At 38.8% G+C, this 21,217-nt stretch overlaps 1 protein-coding gene across 3 annotated transcripts in view; it reads right to left on the reverse strand.

Annotated features, from left to right (window-relative positions):
- Positions 1–21,217, reverse strand: part of Slc7a14 (solute carrier family 7 member 14) — a 123,854-nt gene that overhangs the window by 61,695 nt on the left and 40,942 nt on the right. The window contains exon 2 of one of the 3 annotated variants that reach the window (XM_063227154.1): positions 34–185. The exons of the other annotated variants lie outside the window; for them this stretch is intronic. The gene's annotated coding sequence lies outside the window, so the exon portion shown is untranslated. The remainder of the gene's footprint in view (positions 1–33; positions 186–21,217) is intronic. 3 annotated transcript variants of the gene reach the window in all.

The following is a 21,217-nucleotide window of genomic DNA, read 5'->3' on the forward strand; positions in this document are numbered from 1 at the left end:
TGGCCACTCATCTAATCTTCACAACAAATTCACCTTTTCAGAGGAGGTGGTGGAGGTGAGAAGAAGTCTAGCCACTTGCTCAAGGTCTTCAGGGGCAGAGCCAGAAGTTGGCTTTGTGCATCTACTTGCAGAGCGCTGGATGTCCAGGAGTCTTCTGTTAAGGGGCTGGAACGCCGAGATGAGAACTAAGAGCAGAAAATCAGATACGACCATTTCCACTGGGGACCACGAGTTTAACAGGTGCGTCCTGCTTCCTGTTGCTTTCTGGGCTGGTGGCAGGGTCTGTTGTTCCCTCTATTCTCCAGGCAGTGTCTATAGAGCCTGCTGTGTCTGGAGACAACCCTCTAGGACACTTGCCCTGGCCAGCCCTCCCTCATAAAGTGTCACACGAAGAAACACCCAGGCTTACTAGGGAGGCAACAGCTTCTGTTTACATTTCATATCCCTAGAATTGGAAACTGTGGTGAAAATGTGGGTAATTCACTAGAACAAAGGTTAGAATTCCTTTCTGGCTTAATGCCCCTTATACAGTTCCTCTGAGTTCTTGCTTTATTGATGCAAACAGGGACTTTAGGCATTTCCTTTCTTGATAGGAAATTTACTGGTGACAACAAAATGCACAAAAGAAAACATGCTTCTAGGTGACTATTGACAATATCCATATTCATGACACCCAGATTATGTTAATCAAAGACTGTTTTGGAAGCGCATTGCTGTTATCTTTCCAAGATGAGCAATAAATGTGTGTTGTGCTTTCTCTAGCACTTTAATTCAAGTTTCTTTACTTCACAGTGATAAGTAAGGAAGGCTTACAGGGCCTCCAGGAGGAGAGAGAGCCACCTTGGTGGTGTTGCTGGCATGCTTGAGGCTCCTCAGTGTAAGGATCGTGAAAGCAGGTTTATTTCAGGATGGAAATGATTATGGTTCAGAGTTTACTAAATAGGTGGGATCATAGAATTAGGTCAGAGCCTACCTTTGGAGGTGAGGAGAGGAAAGAAATGAAGGGTAACAAAACAGTGAACAGCTAAAACTCGTCCCTGCCTGATTTTGCAAATACGCTAAGGGATTATATAAATCCCTTCGCGACTTTTCCCGGTGAATAGTAGTACAGCCTTTGCTGGACTCTCTGGGGCACAGGGAACATGGACAGCCCCTTCACATGGTTGTGCAGTTATGATTTCTACAAACTGATCAACATCCCCAGGCAAAATGAGGTTACAATTTAGAGTGAAAGTTTCCTGGTTTGAAAACTCCACCAGCTGACTGCAGGGTCTGAAATTCTCTGCAGAGGCCCCTCTCACTCCTGTAGGGGGCAGGTCTTTGGATAAAGCCCTGCGGGGGTCAGTGGGCAACACAAGGGCTGGATTCCCAATGTTTACACTCTGGCTCTGCCCTGAGTGACCTTGGAATGAGCCTCCCTACACTTCAGTGGAGAGGGGTGAAGAAGCCAATGCTTCTTCTGTGAGGTTTTCAGTGAAGTGGCTGGCATAGGATAGCCGGGAAGTGTTGCCCAGAATCACCCTGCTCTGATCCCCAATTTTGTCCTCTGCTGCTGACCTTTCTCCACCTCCACCTGCCCAAGCAGTGCTCTGAGAGAACTTCAGCCTGCTATTAAGTCCCTATCCTGAAAGTTTTCTGCTGAAACCTTTCAGGGTTTTTCCTGGATATATAACCTGGAAGGATGAAAGGATTCATAGTTCCTTCTTTAAAGTTTGTAGAGACTGGTTTTCTTCTCTCTCCTGTTTCCTTTACTAAAGGGGCTCCTCTCCAAATTTTCTTGGGCCTTTGGGTACTACATCTTTCATTCTTCTCTGTGCCTGACTCATTTCTCCATATTACACACACACACACACACACACACACACACACACACACACACACACGCACCCTGTGGACATGGCGGTCCACCTGCAGACACTACGCTATCCCTGAAATCATGATCCCCTTCTGAGCTTATGCCTGGGGCTATGTAGCCCACTCAACACTAAGCATCTTTGATGGTGGATTCTTTTCTTTTCTTTTTGAGACAGTTTCACCATGCAGTTCAGGCTGTCTTCGAGCTCACTTTGTAGTCCAGGATGGCTTTTTATTCACAGCAATCCTCCTGAGTGCTGGGAATACAGGTGAGCACCACCACCAGGCCTTGGTGGTGGATACTCTTGTGAGATCCTTCTGTCTGCAGCTGTGCGCTTCCTTCCCAGCTTGCCAGATTGTGGTCTGGAACCTAATTGCAAATGTGCTTGCCTGTCTGCTACTGTAATGGCTGATACATTGTGTTAACTTGAAAAGTTTAGAAGTTTAATTAAAGGACTCAGCAGGGGCCAAGGTCCTTATTTTGTAAACATCCTGTGCAAGAAGACTTGGAGATGGAAGGCAGCACCTACCCTGGGATGGTGGGGGTGGGTAGGCTGTTAGTCTGCATACCATGTAAGAGAGAAAAGAGGATTGTCTCCCTTCCCCTTTTGCTCTTTCTGCTTTTGCTGTCTTCTGCTGCTTGGAAGTTTTACCCCTGTGCCATGCCATCCTGCCTTTGGATCTAGCTGATTATGTACTGAAACCTCCACAAACTGTGAGCTAAATAAACCTTTCCTTCCTTAATTTTGATTATTGAGTATTTTGTCTCAGCAATGAGTGATAAGTAACCAATACAGTGATGACACAGGCCAGCTGCATATAAATCTCAGAGTTTGCTCAGCCCTAACAGAACACCCTAGTAAACTGGATTGAGTTGTGTATCCTAGTAGCACTTCTGTTGTTTGCAGTTTTGTTCTCAGTAACTATACAAATTAGTCTAATCTACTTATGGAATAAATCTTCAAGTTTTTAAAAGCAACTAGCATTTTTCTCAGAGTCTTATCTTCTCTAAGGCTAAACATCTTTAATTTCTTCTGTTGTAAACAGGGCTGCCCTTGTTACAACTTGTAGATTAACCGTATTCTGATTTGTACCCTTGGGCAGGCTGCAGTTTATTATGGGTAAATAAGAGAGGTGTTTTTGACCTGTCTGGCTGTATGTGTGCACATAACTGCACACATGTGTGTTCACATGCTTAGTGTGAGCACATTGCTCCTAAGTCAGTGATGGCACCTGACAGATTCACTCAGATGTGTAATTGGCTTTAAAACTAGCATTCTTGATTTGCTGATTGCTAGTGTTCCTAATTCCATCTTTGCTAAGTGTTTGACTGATCAAATTCACTTCAAATATTTTTTGACTATTTACCATATTACTTAACAATGCATATGAATTGTATTTGGATTGTATATGAAAGACAGACATGGTTTTCTTTTGCTTGAAATGTTTTGAAGGGGAGTTGGAGTCTGTACTGATTATATATGGTAGTGATGCAGAAGAGGCACTGGTTCAGCTTCCTTTTCAAAGCTTTGTTTCATTTTGTGTTTCTAAATCGATTACTGAGTACACGAAACAGCTTTGCAGCAGTAACAAACAACTCGGCAACAGCAGTGTCTGCTCCAGGCTTTGTATTGGTTTTAGATCTTTTTCTAAATCTGGTCTGTATGTCTCATCCACATGTCTGCTCAATCTGAGATTCGGGCTGAAGGAGGAATCCCTATCTGGCACCCACAGCTCTCTCTTGGGACTGAGCTGTATTGAAGGACCAGGAGAACTGTGAAGTGCTCTTCTGCTTCTAGTGGGAGCTGGCATTTCCACCGACTGTGATTGCTGAAGTAAGTCAGATGACCAAACAGGAAGTTAGTGGGATCGAGGCAGATGAGTCACGTGGCAAAGGGTGAGGTTGCGTATTATTCTCATAAAGGAAGATTTGAATAATTGTGATGCTCATATCGCACTGAGTCTCTCCTGTATATTAGGTAAAGCAACTGTGTATTTCTTTTGAGGCTTTTTATTTTTTCTGAATGAGCAAAAGCCTGTAAATCTGAGTTAAAAGCTTAAAGAGATGCTTATGTGTTCATCTCTGCATGTCCAATACTAATTCTTAAAGATATGAATATTCTTTAATGACCAATTTCAATTAAAAAATTCATCTGCTCCTGACTACAAGTAGAACAAAACAAAGATATCACTTTAGCTTTGCTTGAAATAAACAATTTTTTTAAAAAAATTAAAGCTTATGAGGATAATAGATCTTTATCGGGTCTAGGATAATATTGCTACTTAAAAATATTCTTTCTTCTGCTCCTCTGTTTATCAATACCGAAGGGGTTGAGCATATTACCTGCATGTACATTTGGTGGGAGCTATTGTGAAAATGCTCTCGAAAACGTCTGGCATCGACTTAGAGAAGCAATGGGAACCTTATTTAGAGTTCAGGATCTCCAGCACTGAGATGATACCACGGTTCTCCTGCAAATCTCCAGGCAGGCAAGGACCACAATCGGACATCACCTCCTACTCTTCTCTCCCATGGACCCCAGGCCCAGGTCCTTAGGTCTCTGCTGGGATCATGCATCCCTGTGTGTTTGACCATAGAATGACACCGCCTTCCGCTCTCATTGATTCTTGGTCCAGGGTATCAGGACTTGTTTGAATTGTGTTTCACGTATTGCACATCTAGAACATTAACATGGTTTTCTCATGGTTTTTGTCCCTTCTAAAAGACAGGATTCCCAGTGAATTCTGATTAATGGAGACTTTTTTTTTTTTTTTTTAAATTTCCAGGCTTTGGCACTGTCCATGTTGCATCCCATAGATGTTCTGGGTATAGACCTGATTTGGCATCTGCAGGTGGAGGCTGGGATTGGTCTTTTGTATACAGAGTTCTCCAGAATCCAACTGATGTCTCCTTGCTGATGCTTCAGACACTTGTATGTTACTGGTCTCACTGATTTCTTCACCTTCCAGAGGTGTGTATGTGTGTGTGTGTGTGTGTGTGTGTGTGTCTGTGCATTGGGCTGTTGTTCTGGGCCTTGAGATTTCCATCAGTCTTATACTCTTCCAGCTGGCCCACCCTCTGGGATGCAGTGGATGAGGCCTTGATCCCTGTCTGGGATGTGATGGGGGACACAGAGCATGGACTTACTCCCTTCCAGCTGGCTTACTCTCTGTGATGTAATTGAAGGGCACAGAGCACAGATTCGCTGTCCTCCCAGGGCCTAACTTTAAATATAAAATTCATTTCTGTTTTATATACCTTTTACACATAGGTTGAAGGTCATTTTGTACAATCTTTTAAATGCACCTGTGTACTGACTGTGACATGAAGTCATGTGGAACTTTCACTTGTGGTGAAAATTTTCTCAGCTAAATTAGTCCTTGGGTAGAGAACAACTAGACTACATAAACAGTGAAAAAAAAAATAGGTCCCCTCCAAATAAATGATCCAATCAAAAATAGGCAACTGATTATCTTGCACACTTAAACATACATACAATTATATCCTTTATGCTTTGATTTTGTAACTTAAACAACTACTTCTAACATAACAATATGTAATTTATTAACTAGTGATTTCTTACTGTTATTTTTTGAAACTCTGCATCATTTTTATCCTTTTTTTGTTTTGCTTTTTTTCTCTAAATAAAAAGATAGGCAACTGAAATGAATAGACATTTCTTATAAGAAGATATACAAATGACCAATAAATACATGAAAAAATTAAACATCTCTGGGCATTAGAAAAATGCAAATTAAAACAACACTGAGATTCTGTGTTACTCCAGAAATAGTGGGGATTATCAACAAATCAAATAATAAATGCTGGTGGGGCTGTGAGGTAGAAAGGAATCCTTCTCTATTGTTTAATATAAAATGGTACAACTACTATGGAAATAAATATGGAGACTCCTCAAAGAGATAAAACTAGAAATTCCATTTGATCCAGTTATTCTTTTCGTAGGTGTCTTCCTGAAAGAGTTAAAAATGTCTTATTACAATGATACATGCATACCTATGTTGACAGCACAATTTATAATCTTGGAAATGGCCTACATATCCATCAACAGATAAATGAGTAAAAGAAATATGGTATTTATGCACAATGGAATACTATGCTATTACAAAGAAGGATAAAATTTAAGTCATTTGTGGAAAAATGGATGGACCTTGACACCATAATTTTAAGTCAAATAGTATGTTTTCTCTTACACTAAACATACATTGCATTACAAACAAACATACATTACATCTCTTACATTTCTCTTACATGAGAAACTCATTGTGTAAATAAATTAAACAGCAGATTAGGGGTGTTGAACCTATAAGAATCCTTGCAGGACTGTCATGTCATTTAATAAGATACCAGTTGCTAGTGTGATTCAGACTATAATGCAACCTATAATTGAAGGCATTTAAAAGGTGACCAGTGTCCCAAAAGATAGCTTAAAAACAGGAAGAGATTTGGTAATTCAAAAAGCAAACCAAAATCATTTGCAAGACTCCTCTTACTAAAGTAAGTGTGCAAATCACTGAAATTTAGAAAACTTCTGAATAGAAGATTATATAACAATAGTTTTTCTAGCTCATGTTTGTTAGAAAGGTTAAGTGGCTAGAACGTACTTCCCAGCAATCCAGTTATTAGGGGTTTTAACTGCTTGGGAACAGTACTGTGGGGTCCCACCACCCCACACTTCTCTGCCACCCTGAGAACCTTGGATTAGAGGAATGTGGGTGCCTAGCCCAATCCCCTAGCAGGATGGACAGCCAATGCAGGAATTACTTGGGACTCATCATATGGCTGATTTGCAGGAGCACAGGAAAATGTCAAGATGAAGGAGCAAAATGCAATCTCAGACTTTCAGCTCCCCAGAACAAGTCCAGGAGACATAGACACAGAAGAAATTAGAAGTCACATAACTGAAATTCTGAAATGATAGCAACTGAAGTAAAGGAACTACTTAGTGTCTATATTGTTTGATTAATTTTGCATGCCTGTGTCTCACCCAGGACAAGTCCAGGAGACATAGATACAAAATAAAGTAGAAGTCACATACCTGAAATTTCTGAAACAATAGGATATGATGTAAAGAAACTACTTAGTGCTTATATTGTTTGACTAACTTTGCATGTCTATCTCTGGAAGTCTGATCAACTATTTCGAGGATAATAATGTGCAATATTGTAACTATTTTTGGTTTCCTACTGTCTTGTTTTGAAATTCAATATCATTCTCATTATTTTGTTTTTATGGTTTTGCTTTACTCTCTTCAAGACAAAAAAAAAGTTACTGGGAAAGACGATAAGTTCATCCATGTATCATTTCTAGAATACATGCCAATTATTGAAGTTAACTAGGAGAGGTGAAAATGTCTTATTAAATAACGAGCACAAAACTGTGGAATGAGACACCTGAGGTTTCTCCCAGGCCTGGGGGACAAACTGTGGAGGAGACCTTGAACAGGCTATAGCTTGCATTCTTCTGTTTTTTCATTTAAAAATCATTATAATGACTTTTCTTTTTACTGCAACCCTATAAGTTGCAAGTTATTTTAATATGTTTTATCTAAGTTGGATTTTTGCAAAAAAAATTCTGATCTCATCCTAAATGTGATTTTAGAAGTGATTTTGAAATGATGCTTGTGTTAAGGATCGTCCAGCTTGACACTTTCATGCCATGTGTCATCTCAGTGTTCCTGAGTCTCCGAAAGCGCACATGGGCTACATTCCCATCTCAGCGTGTCCTCACAGCCAGGACAGAAACACCAGCAGGACTCCTAACACACTGAAAGGAAAGCATATTTTACTGAAAGCTTCCAGATGAACTAGAGAAATACTATCTCATAAAACTCTCTCCTGAGTTAGATCCTGATGGCTGCTGGAACAAATAGCCACACACCTAATGGCTTAAAAAACATAAATTTGTCATTTTTACTGTTCTGAGTCTTCAAGACTATTTACTTTTTGAAAGCTCTAGAGGCCTACATTTTCTTGGCTTTGCAACCATCTGGTATTTAGAGGCCACCTATTTTCCTTGGCTAACGGTCCCTTCTCCCATTTTCAAAGCCAATAGCATATCAATTTCTCTCCTCTTCAACTTCCTGTCTCTTTCTTATAAGGGCCTTATGACTGATTATATTAGACAGTCATTTGATCAGCCATCTCAAAGACTGTGGTTCTAGGTTAGATCTAAAATGTCCTTCCAATTTCTTACATGTGTGGAAGGTGATGGACTCACAGGGATCAGCGCCATGCTCATCAGTGGACCCATCCATTGTGAGCTCAGTAGCAAAGCGCGCTGCCAGGAGGTGAGGCGGGCTGGTGCTGAGTCACTGAAGGAGTGACCTGCAGGAGTATACTCTTGTCCCAGAGTCCTTTCTTCTCTCTGTGCTTCCTAGCTGCCCTGAACTGAGCACCCACTCTCCATTTCCTTAACTATGCTATGTCTGCCCTGGAGCCAGCTGTCCAGGGATTGAAACTCTGAGTCAAAAGTAAACCTCTTTTTCAAATCATGGGTAGGTATCGTGTGTCACCAAGGAGAAAATGAAAAGAATGATTGCTAAGTTAATCACCCCTGCAAAGTCCCCTTTAGAATGTAAGGTAACACAGTCACAAGTTCCTAAAATTAAGATGTGGACATCACTGAGAAGACACTATACAACCTATACACCTAAGGACCATTTTTACCTTAGCCATATCCATCTTCATGTTTCCATAGTAAAGGGAAAAATGTCATGTCTCTTCTGTTTTCTTGAAAAGCAGAAATTTCCCCATATTTCTCTCTAAAGCTCTGTATCTAATTAAAACAGCACTTAACTGAAACCACATTTACTCGGCTACTTTGGGAGGGGCAGGTCTGGAGCTAAGCTCCAAAGAGACTCATCCAAAGCCAGGCACCAGGTCATAGCAGGTCTTCTGGTGTCCAAGTCAGTACTTTCCCCTCTGCTCCATATTTAAGAAGGTGAGTGAAGCCACCTATATTTTCTTGTATACTTATCTCCAGATGAGATCAGCAATTTGCCAGTTTGTTCCTTTTACATACATTTTTTTTCCTTGTAGGAGCTGAAGAAAGACAGAAAGGTGGTCTAATATTCCTCGACACTCTTTGTAGGGATTTGGCTTCTATGAAATTTTCCTCATCCCAATGTAGAGAAGTTCAGCTCTAATAGAAGTCTTCTAAATGTGTTTGCTTGTGTTAGTAACCAACCTCCTTCCAGAGTGTTGCTCAGGATAACCCTCAAGTAGATGTAACCTTGCAGCTTCTCCCCCTGGATGTGCTAACCCATGAGTTGCCCATGAGAGAAGATTCCAACCCATAACTGCAATTTGGGTAACTGGCTTTGTGCTTCTGAGTTTGGAGCTCATACTAGAAACTACTTTTGTTTTCTCTTTTCTCTATTAACCCAACCCCTGCCTCTTTTGTACTTTAGCTTCAGTGAGATTCCTTCTCTTGCTCTCAAAAAGTCTTAATATTCTAGAAATATTCTTTAAGCTAGATAATTTCAGTAAGACAGATCCTTCAAGATTTGAGAATGGCTATTTTACATGATATAACAATGAACAGGCAAATGGAACCTTGAATTGCTGATGTAGATATTACCTATGCTCCATGAACTTTCGGTTCTCAGTGAAGGCTGGTCCAGCATATCTACCCTCATTCTGCTCTTGTCTCTTCCTGTTCTCCATACACGCCATTTATCTTACTGATTTCAGTAGATTTCCTTGAATATTTTTGGAGTACCTTGTAGTTATCTGGGACTGTGTATGAAAGACACAGAGACAGAATGAGGAAACAGGTGGCTGCTGTCCGCCAGGTTCTTCCAGGCTGGCTGGGGAGGACTGCAAAGTGACCATCTAGTGTGACACTAGCAGGTCTCCTCACAGACTCTGGTGCTTTCTTTGCCTTTTCAGCTTTCTCTTCCTGTCCCCCTGAAACTATCCACACTTCCACATTCTTTTGAGACTCAGCTCATATCCCATTTGTCACTAAATGTTAAACACTTGAATCTCTGAATTCCTATGGAAACTTCAACTCAATATGTATTCTTAAATTGCTTTGTGACAAAGTGCATTTGTGTGAGACTGTTAACCACGTGAGGGCTAAAATTTCTTCTTAAAATCCTCCATTGTTTTTGCATTGCAGACCGAATGAAACCTGAAGTCCTTGTCATGGGCTCCAGGGCCCTGCAGAGTTTGGTGTCTGTTTTATCTGAGTTTATTTCCTGCAATCATTTTCCCTTTTGGTTCTGCCACACTGACTTCCTTTCTGTTTCGGAAATATACTGCGTTCTTGGTCATCTCAGACGCTTTGGACTTGTTTATTTTCTCTTGAAATCTCTTGCCCAGATCATTGTATGGTGCCCTCTTCAGGGTTCCATTTTGCACTGAAATGTCACATTGCAGACATTTGCCATCTCCTTGAGCTAAAAGTGGCCCTGGCTTCTCAGTCTCTCATATTTACCCTCCTTCTATAGTTCATCTATCTATATCTATCTATCTATCTATCTATCTATCTATCTATCTATCTATCTATCTGTGTCTGTCTGTCTCTTTCTCTCTATCTATCTACCCATTGTTGTCTGTCCATCCATCCATTATCCATCCATCACATCTTTGAGTTATTTATCTGCTTTGACACGTTTAAGTGACAGTGTCTTTGTATCTGTCTCTTCCCTCTGTAAATTCCTTCAGGATAAGGTTTTGTCCATATTATTCTTTGCTCAGTCTCTTAGAACAGGTATTGACACAAAGCAGATAATCACTAAATATTTGTAGAATATTCTTTCATGCTACTTAAAAATTGTTGAGCACAAAGTATTTCTTTCTAATAAGATATCATTTTTAATCCACAATATTTTGAGACATCTATTGCAATGTAAGATGGCTTTTTTTTCACTACTCTATGCATAAAATTACAGAAAATAAAACCTTAGAAAACACCTGTTCCATGCTCCAGATTTTATAAATGAGAAAATTCTCTTTTCACTGAATATTACCACAAATTCTTTCAGGTAACCAAATTACATAGAAATAATTGCATTTAATGAGTAGTAAATTATTTCTATATGATTTTGATTTTTTATATTTATTAAAGAGAAGTCTGGATTAAAAATCTACATTCTTACATTATTAAAATCTTTTAATATTAAAACTTAACTTTAGAGTTATACTTTTTGATATAGAATTCCCATGTAATTCTTGGGGTTTTCAGACTTCTACCTGATCAGTGCAGTAAAAACTTTGTAAATCGTAGAATTTACATGATAGAAGAGTAAGTATATTCTTTAATTTTTAGTATGCTTCATTTTTTTTTTTTATTCAGGAGGAAAATAGGCTTGGAATTTAAAGTATTTTTGAAATTTGGAGATTTGCATTGCCCTGGAGATGCAAGCTCATTTCCAGCTTCTGGACACTACTCTGAGGAGGGCTTTTTACCTGTACAAGACCCTCAGGGTTCACATTGGATCTAGAGCCTGAAATTTCTCTCTGGAGACAGTTTCTTTTCTCGGTTATGATTCGGTCTTCCCTCTAGGAAAACTAAAGCTAAGAGGCCATCTTTCACTGTTGACTGCGCTATCTCACAGGCAAATGCCAGACTTTATTTGGCGATTTGTAAATAAATTTCCAACACAACGAGCTATTCAACTGTGAAATACTTGCTTGCAGGCTGTTGAGTTAAAATTTTTATAGACTAGTTCCTGTGGGTCCAGTAAGTCCAGCGGAGGCGTGGAACTCTCTTCTTCCCCTGGGGGCCAAGCTCCGACTCCCTGTTAGTCCAGTAAGACCAGCAGAGGCAGGGAACCCCGCCCTAGGCTGTGAACTGTTTTCTTTGCCTGGGGCCCAGGATCCGGCTTCCTGTCAAAATCAGTCAGTAAGGAGGGGGCAGGGAATTCTGTCCCAGCCTGGCTGACCTCTCTACCTCACTTGGAGCAAAACTTGAAGCTCAAAAATATAGGAAAATGACAAAACAAAAGACCAAAATGCAGTCTCAAACATCCAGCCCATCCCAAGAAAGCCTAGGAGCCATGTGCATAGAAGAAAATATATGCCACATACCTGAAATGATAGTAACTGAAATAAAGAAGCAACTCTGGGAAGCCTTAAAGGAAATCAAACTAGAAATAATCTCTCAGGTAAAAGAAGAAATGATAAAAGAAATGAAAGAGATGCTGAATCTATCTAAAGAAGACACAGTTAAAAAATTTGAGGAGATAAACAAAAAGATAGAATCCCTGGATGAACAATATAAGAAACAAACAGAATATATAAAGCAGATGCAAAGAGATACACAGGAAATCAAAAACTCCATCGAAAGTTGTAAAAACCGCCTGAATGAATGTGAAGATAGAATTTCAGACCTTGAAGACAAGATTACAGCCAGTGAACAGGAGAGGAAAGATCTTTTAAAAATAACAAGAAATCAGGAAATAACAATTCAACACCTGCAAGATGACGCAAAGAGGAACAACATAAGGTTAATAGGGATAAATGAAAAAGAAGGGAACAACATAAAGGATGCCAACAGGATATTTAGAGAAGTAATAGCTGAAAATTTCCCAAACATTAGATTGGAAACCGATATCAAGATAAATGAAGCATATAGAACTCCAAATAGCCATAAGCAAAATAAAACTACACCCAGACACATAGTAATGGCCATCCCAGAAACTGAACAAAAGAATAGAATATTAAAAGCTGTAAGAGAGAAAAGACAGATCACCTATAAAGGAAAACCTATCAGAATCACAGCAGTCTTCTCAGCACAAACAATAAAGTCAAGAAGAGCATGGAGCGAAGTATTTCAGACTCTAAAGAAAAATGATTTCCAACCTAGGCTGACGTATCCTGCAAAACTGTCCTTCAAAATGGATGGAGAAATAAGACACTTCCATGACAAAGAACAGCTGAAAAACTACATGATCACCAAGCCAACCCTGCAAAGAATACTGAAAGACAGCCTAGATGCATCTAGGAAAAAAACCACTAAACAAAGCAGACAATTAAACAGAACTGAAAGACAAAGATGCAACAGCAGAAAGATAACATGTCAACAATAAACCAATATATAACAGTTATAACCATTAATGTAAATGGTCTCAATGCACCAATTAAAAGAAACAGACTGGCAGAATGGATCAAGAAACAAAATCCAACCATATGTTGTCTACAAGAAACCCATCTAACCCAAAAGGATATCCACAGACTGAAAGTCAAAGGATGGAAAACAATACTTCATGCAACAGGAACCCAAAAAAAAGCAGGGGTGGCAATTCTGTTTGCAGACAATGTGAACTTCAAGCCAATAATGATCAGAAGGGATAAAGAAGGTCACTACATACTGGTCAGGGGAAAACTCCAAGAGGAAGAGGTAACTATCTTAAATATATATGCACCATATTCCAGAGCACCCAGTTATATAAAGTACTAACAGAAACGAAAAACCAAGTTAACAGTGACACAATTCTAACAGGAGATCTTAACACACCATTGACACCAATGGACAGATCAACCAGACAGAAAATCAGCAAAGAAATAAAAGAACTGAATCACACCTGTGAACAAATGGACTTAATAGACATATACAGAGTATTCCACCTGAACAACAACAGAATACACATTCTTCTCAGCAGTGCATGGGTCATTTTCTAAAATAGACCATATATTAATTCACAAAACATATCTAAATAAACGCAAAAGGATTGAAATTATCCCTTGCATGCTATCGGACCATAGCACTATTAAATTAGAAATTAATGATAAAAGATACTATAAAATTCCCACAAACACATGGAAACTGAATAAGACACTCTTGAGTAATCAGTGGGTCACAGAGGAAATCAAAGAAGAAATTAAACAATACCTACAAGAAAGTGAAAACACAAATACAACTTACCGGAATCTGTGGGATGCAATGAAAGCTGTCCTCAGAGGAAAATTTATTGCACTGAGTTCCCACGTCAGGAAAACAGAACAAATACAAATAAATAACCTGATGTTACACCTCAAACATCTAGAAAAAGAAGAGCAAGTCAAGCCCAAAGCTAAAAGAAGAGAAGAAATTATAAAAATCAGAGCAGAAATCAATGCAATAGAGACTAAAAAAAAAAAAATCAATGAATCAAAGAGTTGCTTCTTTGAAAGAATAAATAAAATTGATAAGCCCCTAGCCAACTTTATTAAAAAAAGGGAAGAAAAAGCTCAAATTCATGCAATAAGGAATGAAAGAGGAGAAATCACTATGGACCCTATAGAAATACAGAAAATCATCAACACCTATTTTGAAAACCTTTACTCTCAAAGGTTTGATAACACAGAGGAAATGGACAGATTCCTAGAAGCATATGAAGTACCAAAGCTAGGTCATGAAGATGTAAAACTACTGAATAACCCAATTTCTATTAATTAAATAAAAAACGTAATTAAATCCTTACATACAAAGAAGAGCCCAGGCCCAGACGGATTCACTGCAGAGTTCTACAAGAAATACAAAGAAGACCTAATGCAAACACTCCTCAAACTCTAAAATGAAATTGAAAGGGAAGCAATCCTTCCTAAGTCATTCCTGGAAGCAAATATTACTCTAGTACCAAAACCTGAGAGAGACCCAACTAAAAAAGAGAACTACAGGCCAATCTCCCTAATGAACACAGATGCAAAAATCCTCAATAAAATATTGGCAAATAGGATGCAGGAAATCATCAAGAAGATCATATACCATGACCAAGTGGGATTCATCCCAGGCATGCAGGGATGGTTCAATATACATAAATCAATAAATGTAATACACCATATCAATAGAGCCAAAAGTAAAAACCACATGATCATTTCTATAGATGCAGAAAAAGCTTTTGATAAGATCCAACATTCATTCATGATAAGAACCTTGCAGAAAATTGGAATAGATGGTCTTTACCTCAATATAATAAAGGCCATCTATGACAAACCAACAGCCAATATCATACTAAATGGCCAAAAATTGAAGGCCTTTACTTTAAAATCAGGCACAAGACAAGGATGTCCCTTATCACTGCTCCTATTTAATATAGTACTGGAAATATTAGCCAGACCAATTAGACAAGAGAGAGAAATAAAAGGCATAAAGATAGGAAAAGAAGAAGTTAAGCTATCATTATTTGCAGATGACATGATACTCTATATAGAAGATCCCCAAAACTCCATTGAAAGACTGCTAGATATAACAAATAAATTTAGTAATGTAGCTGGTATAAAATCAATACTCAACAATCAATAGCATTCCTATACACTAAGAACAAAGTCACAGAAAGAGAAATAGAGAAGCCACACCCTTCACACTAGCAACCAAAAAAAAAAAAAAAAAAAAAAAGAAATATCTAGGAATTACTCTCATGAAAGAAGTGAAAGACCTGTACAGGGAAAATTATAATACACTGAAAAATGAAATTGAAGATGATCTCAGAAAATGGAAAGACATCCCTTGCTCATGGATAGGAAGTATAAATATTGTGAAAATGGCCATTCTCCCAAAGGTTTTATACAGATTCAATGCAATCCGGATAAAAATACCATCAACATACCTCATAGAACTCGAGAAATCACTCCTAAACTTTATCTAGAGTGAGAAGAGACCTAGAATAGCAAGGACAGTTCTAAGCAGCAAAGGCAAGGCAGGAGGTATCACAATCCGTGATTTGAAATTATACTACAAAGCAACCGTAGTAAAATCAACATGGTACTGGAACCAAAACAGAGCTGAAGATCAGTGGAATCGATTAGAAGATACAACCACAAGTACAAACACACTCAACCACCTTATCTTCAATAATGGGGCCAAACATGTTCACTGAGAGAATGACAGTCTCTTTAATAAATGGTGCTGGAAAAACTGGCTCTCCATATGTCGAAAACTAAAACCAGACCCATGCCTATCACCATGTACTAAAATAAAATCTAAATGGATCAAAGATCTAAATATTAAAACAGAAACACTAAATCTATTGGAAGGCAAATTGGGTAAAAACCTTGAAGATATAGGAGTAGGTAGAGAATTCATGAACAGGACTCAAACTGCACGGGAAATACTTCCCAGAATCAATAACTGGGATCACCTTTATTATATTGAGGTAAAGACCATCTATTCCAATTTTCTGCAGGGTTCTTATCATGAATGAATGTTGGACCTTATCAAAAGCTTTTTCTGCATCTATAGAAATGATCATGTGGTTTTTACTTTTGGCTCTATTGATATGGTGTATTACATTTATTGATTTACGAAAATTGAACCATCCCTTCATGCCTGGACTGAATCCCACTTGGTCATGGTGTATTATCTTCTTGATGATTATTTTTGATGTGTTTCTGCACGTCAAAAGAAGTCTCTAGCATGGTGAGAAGAAAACCCATAAACTGGGAAAAAATCTTAGTAAACTCTCCCTCAGACAAAGGACTTCTGTCTAAAACATATAAAGAATTAAAAAAAATCAGACCCCCCAAATTCAAAGACCCAATCCAAAAATGGGCATCTGAGGTGAATAAACAATTCTCAGATGAAGAAATACAAATGGCAAATAAATATATGAAAAAATGTTAATCATCATTGGTCATTAGAGAAATGCAAATCAAACCACACTGAGATTTCATCTCACTCCTGAAAGAATGGCCAGGATCTAGAAAACCAACAACAACAAATGCTGGAGAGGCTGTGGGGAAAAAGGAACTCTCCTGCACTGTTGGTGGGAGTGTAGACTGGTACAACCATTGTGGAGGTCAGTCTGGAGATTTCTCAGAAAACTAGGACTGGAAGCCCCATATGACCCAGCTATACCACTTCTAGGCATATTCCCAGAAGAACTGAAAGCATTATACCACAGTGATATATGTGCACCCATGTGTATAGCAGCACAATTTGTAATAGCAGATCTTGGAAACAACCTAAATATCCATCGACTGAAGAATGGATAAAAAAGTTGTGGTATTTTTATACAATGAAGTACTACTCAGCTATAAAGAATGACTGCATTGAGACATTTATAAATAAATGGATGCAGCTTGAGACCATACTCATAAGTGAAATAAATCAAATTCACATGTATAAATACTGAATAGTTCCCCTAGTATAAGAAATTATAAGAATACATAGAAGTATGTGGTAATCATGATTCCCAATTATGTTGGTTTGAAGCCATATAATGTTTTCACTCATTAACCGCAATGTTGTTCGATTTTAGTACATATGATAGTACGAATAGCTATTTTGAAGAAAGCAACACAACATAAAAGCTAGTGCTGATTTAATATCATCTTGTTTTGAAGTCCCATCAAGCTGTAGTACATCTGTTTCCACTGTTTTTAACATGTTGTATCTTACTATATTTCACTATATGCTGTAGTATAAACAAAATTCTTTATAGGCAAAGAGATAATATAGAAACCATTGTTCGTTTTCTATTAGCAGGTTCTAAATACCCTGTAATTCTTGCATTCTCTTGAAAGGCTTCACACTGTCTAGATATGCTTGATATTATAGAATGTGAAGTTACACTCAAATAATTTAAGGAAAGAGGCACTATGGCGACTACTATTATGTTAGATTATCTGGTGGTGAAACACAGTGATGCTTGAATTGCTCGGTTCTGCCCTGCATTGTTCTATTACAATGTCCTCTCTTATCTCAATCTCCCCCCCCCTTTTTTAAAATTAATCTATTTTCTCTCATTTTTTTAATTAAGGGAAAACTAAATTAAAAATAACGGGACGTATTATAGTAACTTTTTTGTTGTCCTATTAACCTGACTTGAACCCCAGTATTGCTCTCCCCATCTTGTTCAGTCTGATTATTATATATTGTATTTTGTTTGATAGTATCAAGTTTGAGGGTATAGGCAATCACTTTGAAGGCAATAAGATATACTATGATGCCCAATATGGATTGGCTATTATCCTTTTTTTGAAGTCCTGTAAGGTCCTCAGTGTAGGTTTTATTGGTTTTGTTCTGTACTCTTTTGATCAATTCTATTATACCTGATGATATAGACAACTCAATTTAAAAATAGCAAGAGGCACAATGGTAACCACTTTTATTTTTGCATCATGTGCTATGCCCACCCTTCTGTTCTGACTCTGTTTTGCTTAGTCACATTTGGTTTTATTCTCTTCAAAAAAGTAATAAGAACTGTGAGAGTAATAAATCCTAAAAGTCTGACTGTTACTGTAAAAAAGAGAGGAAAGTAAGGTGGACTAAGGGATATAACCACAGGTATGTTTGAGTGTGTAGGATGGAAAACCATATAACTGAATGTCATGGTTTATGTTTGTGTCCCCCAGGCCTCATGAGTTTGCATTGTTCATTTGTGATGGTTCATTGTATAGTGCTTGGATTGATGGTGTCAGTGCTCTACCCACATAGGGGTGGAGCCAGGATGTGATGTAATGGCAGGAAGAAGGTGTGTTTTTCTCTTTGCTGGTTTGAGTTTGCTGCTGGCAGCCGCCATGAACTGCAGCCCAGCCATGCCTGCCTGTCTTGGAGACAACTGAGTGTGGACTGAAACCTCCAAAAACTGTAAGAAATAAACCTTTCCTTTCCCAACTTTGGGCTTCAGGTATTTTGTCTCAGCGACGAGTCAAAAGTAACTAAGACAGAATTTGGTACCGAGGAGTGGGGTCGTTTGCTGTGACTATACCTGGCCATGTTTTTCAAGAGGCTTTGGAAATGGCTTTTAGGTGGAGTTTGGAAAGGTTTGGACATGTCACCTGGATGCATAGAGCTGGAGCAGCTTAGGCTGTTCTGTAGAGGAGATTCTGGGCAGAGCTCAAGAGACCAGAAAGCTGATAGCCTGATGGTAAAGACCAGGCTTGGGAGGTTTCTGCTGGAAAGGACTGCATTGGTTGTTGGACTCCACATGATGTGTGTTATGGCTTGGCAGAAAGTTTGTCTGCATTTTGCTCCTGCCCAGAGACTTTGCCTGAGACTGACACAAAGGGCAATGGACTGATTAATCTTGAAAAAGAAATTAAAAAGCAATCGAACATTGAGGCTGTGGCATGGCTATTGTTGGGGGCTTTTAGCCAGCTTTATGTTTCAAGTCAGGAGCAAAGAGCCCAGCAGGATAATTTCCAATACTGTGAGTTTGGCCTGAAGGAAGATTCCAGAAGGGGTGTGGATTGTAAAGACAGAGTTGAGATTTTGATTCCTGAGGAGAAACAGAGCCATAAGAAAGACGGCCCCGGGGCATCCCAGGAAGCAGGTCCCCACCCTGTGCAGCCTCATAGCAAAGATGAAGAGTGCCATGCTCCGGAATGGCGACAGAGGCCACGTGAGTTTCCAGAATGGCGACAACACAGAAGCTTTTCATCACAATCAGGTAAACTGACCCCTACAGCCAAGAGAGAGAAAAGCCTGGCTACTGCTTCAGCTAACAGCAAACCTTGGCGGCATCCACAAGGTGCTAATTTTAGGTGCAAGGAAAATGCACGAATTCTGAGGGTAAGACGGCTTCCACCTAGATTGCAAAGGGTCTGGGAGGCCAAGCAGTGTGCCCCTGAGAGGGCAATTTGTGAAGATGTAAGGGTGAAGCCGAAGGTGCAGTGGAGACCCCAGAAGTTTGGAAGAGCCAGGAATGTGGATGATCCAAGGGAAGCTGCAAAAGCAAGCAGAGAGGATTTAAGAAAAAAGCTGTGGGAGTTAAAATCACTGGAAGTGCCATGGGGGTGGAATCACCAAGCCTTTTGGAGCTTGCAACCAGATTGCTTAAGATGCTGAGCATGGAACTCTAGGACTTAATGTTTGTCCTACTGAATGTTGGAATTGCTTTGTTTCCAATGCTTTATATTACCCTGTTTGTAACTTTTGGAATGGTAATGTTTACCTTGTGCCTTTGCATTTCAGGAATGTTTAACCTTGTTTCATTTGTACAGGGGTTACAGTTAAGAATTTGCCATAGATCTTGGAGGAGACTTGGGACTTGGACTTTTCAGCAATGTTGAAGCTGTTAGGACTTTGGCAACTCTTGGAGGTGGACTAAATGTCTTTTGTATAAAGGATGTACATGAGTCCTGGGGGCCAGGGGTGGAATGTCATGGTTTATGTTTGTGTCCCCCAGGCCTCATGAGTTTGCATTGTTCATTTGTGATGGTTCATTGTATAGTGCTTGGATTGATGGTGTCAGTGCTCTACCCACATAGGGGTGGAGCCAGGATGTGATGTAATGGCAGGAAGAAGATGTGTTTCTCTCTTTGCTGGTTTGAGTTTGCTGCTGTCGGCCGCCATGAACTGCAGCCCAGCCATGCCTGCCTGTCTTGGAGACAACTGAGTGTGGACTGAAACCTCCAAAAACTGTAAGAAATAAACCTTTCCTTTCCCAACTTTGGGCTTCAGGTATTTTGTCTCAGCGACGAGTAAAAAGTAACTAAGACACTGAGCTTTTGTTGGATCACTGAACGGAACTGTCTCCAATTTCACTGTATGAATGTCCACTTTATATGCTTTAATTTAGTGATATGAACAACTGTTTCTGGAAAGATAATATGTAACCTATTAACTGGTGATTTCGTGATTTTTTTCTTGAAATACTGTATTATTTGTACCCTTTTACTGCATTGTTTTTTATGTCCTTTTTTTTCTTCTCTCTTTAAATAAAAAAAAATTTTTATAGACTACAATTTCTTAAATTTGAGTGTATTCCACAAAGAGCACAGTAAAGAGTAACTGTTAATATGTAAATATTCAGTAATATGTAAAAAATATGCTATCACTAATATTAAAAGAAATACCAAATAAAAAGATATTTTCAACTTATAACTATAATTATAATACTTTCAAATATAATAATTTCAATGTATAATATTTAAAAAATAAAGATACTCATTGCTGCCAAAGAGTCAAAATATTTTTTTATATGTTGATGGTGGGAATATAAACTGATATAAATGTTTTTGGAAAATACCTGTATCTTACAGATGTAATTAGATGCAGGAAAAAGATTCTTTTCCAAGGTCATCCATTGCATTATTATTTTGGTAAAAGTTGGAGACAACCCAAATGTCCAAAAATAGCAGCACAGTTAAATGAATATGAAGCATTAAGAGAATGAAACATTAAGTAACTATTAGAATATTATTTTAAAGTACTGTTTAGTGGCACTGTAAGCAGGATGGCAAAATGATTTTTAAAAGTTAGAATTTTTCCTTTTAGAGATAAACTGATTCTGTAAGCTTCCTCGTGCTTACAGGTGGGGGGTGTAAACCGCCCTACCTCCTTTCTTCAGCACAGAAAAAACAAAAACAAAATATGCAGAAGATGGCCCCAGGAGGGGCCATCTACAGGGGAGGAAGAGTCAGGAGGAAGAAACCCAGAATGGCGGTGTGTGAATGTGTGCGCTTGTGCGTG

This window comes from Cavia porcellus, unplaced genomic scaffold (assembly GCF_034190915.1).
Source record: "Cavia porcellus strain 051 isolate PalLab524CR breed Dunkin Hartley unplaced genomic scaffold, mCavPor4.1 scaffold_17, whole genome shotgun sequence".
In the NCBI taxonomy this organism is placed as follows: domain Eukaryota; kingdom Metazoa; phylum Chordata; class Mammalia; order Rodentia; family Caviidae; genus Cavia; species Cavia porcellus.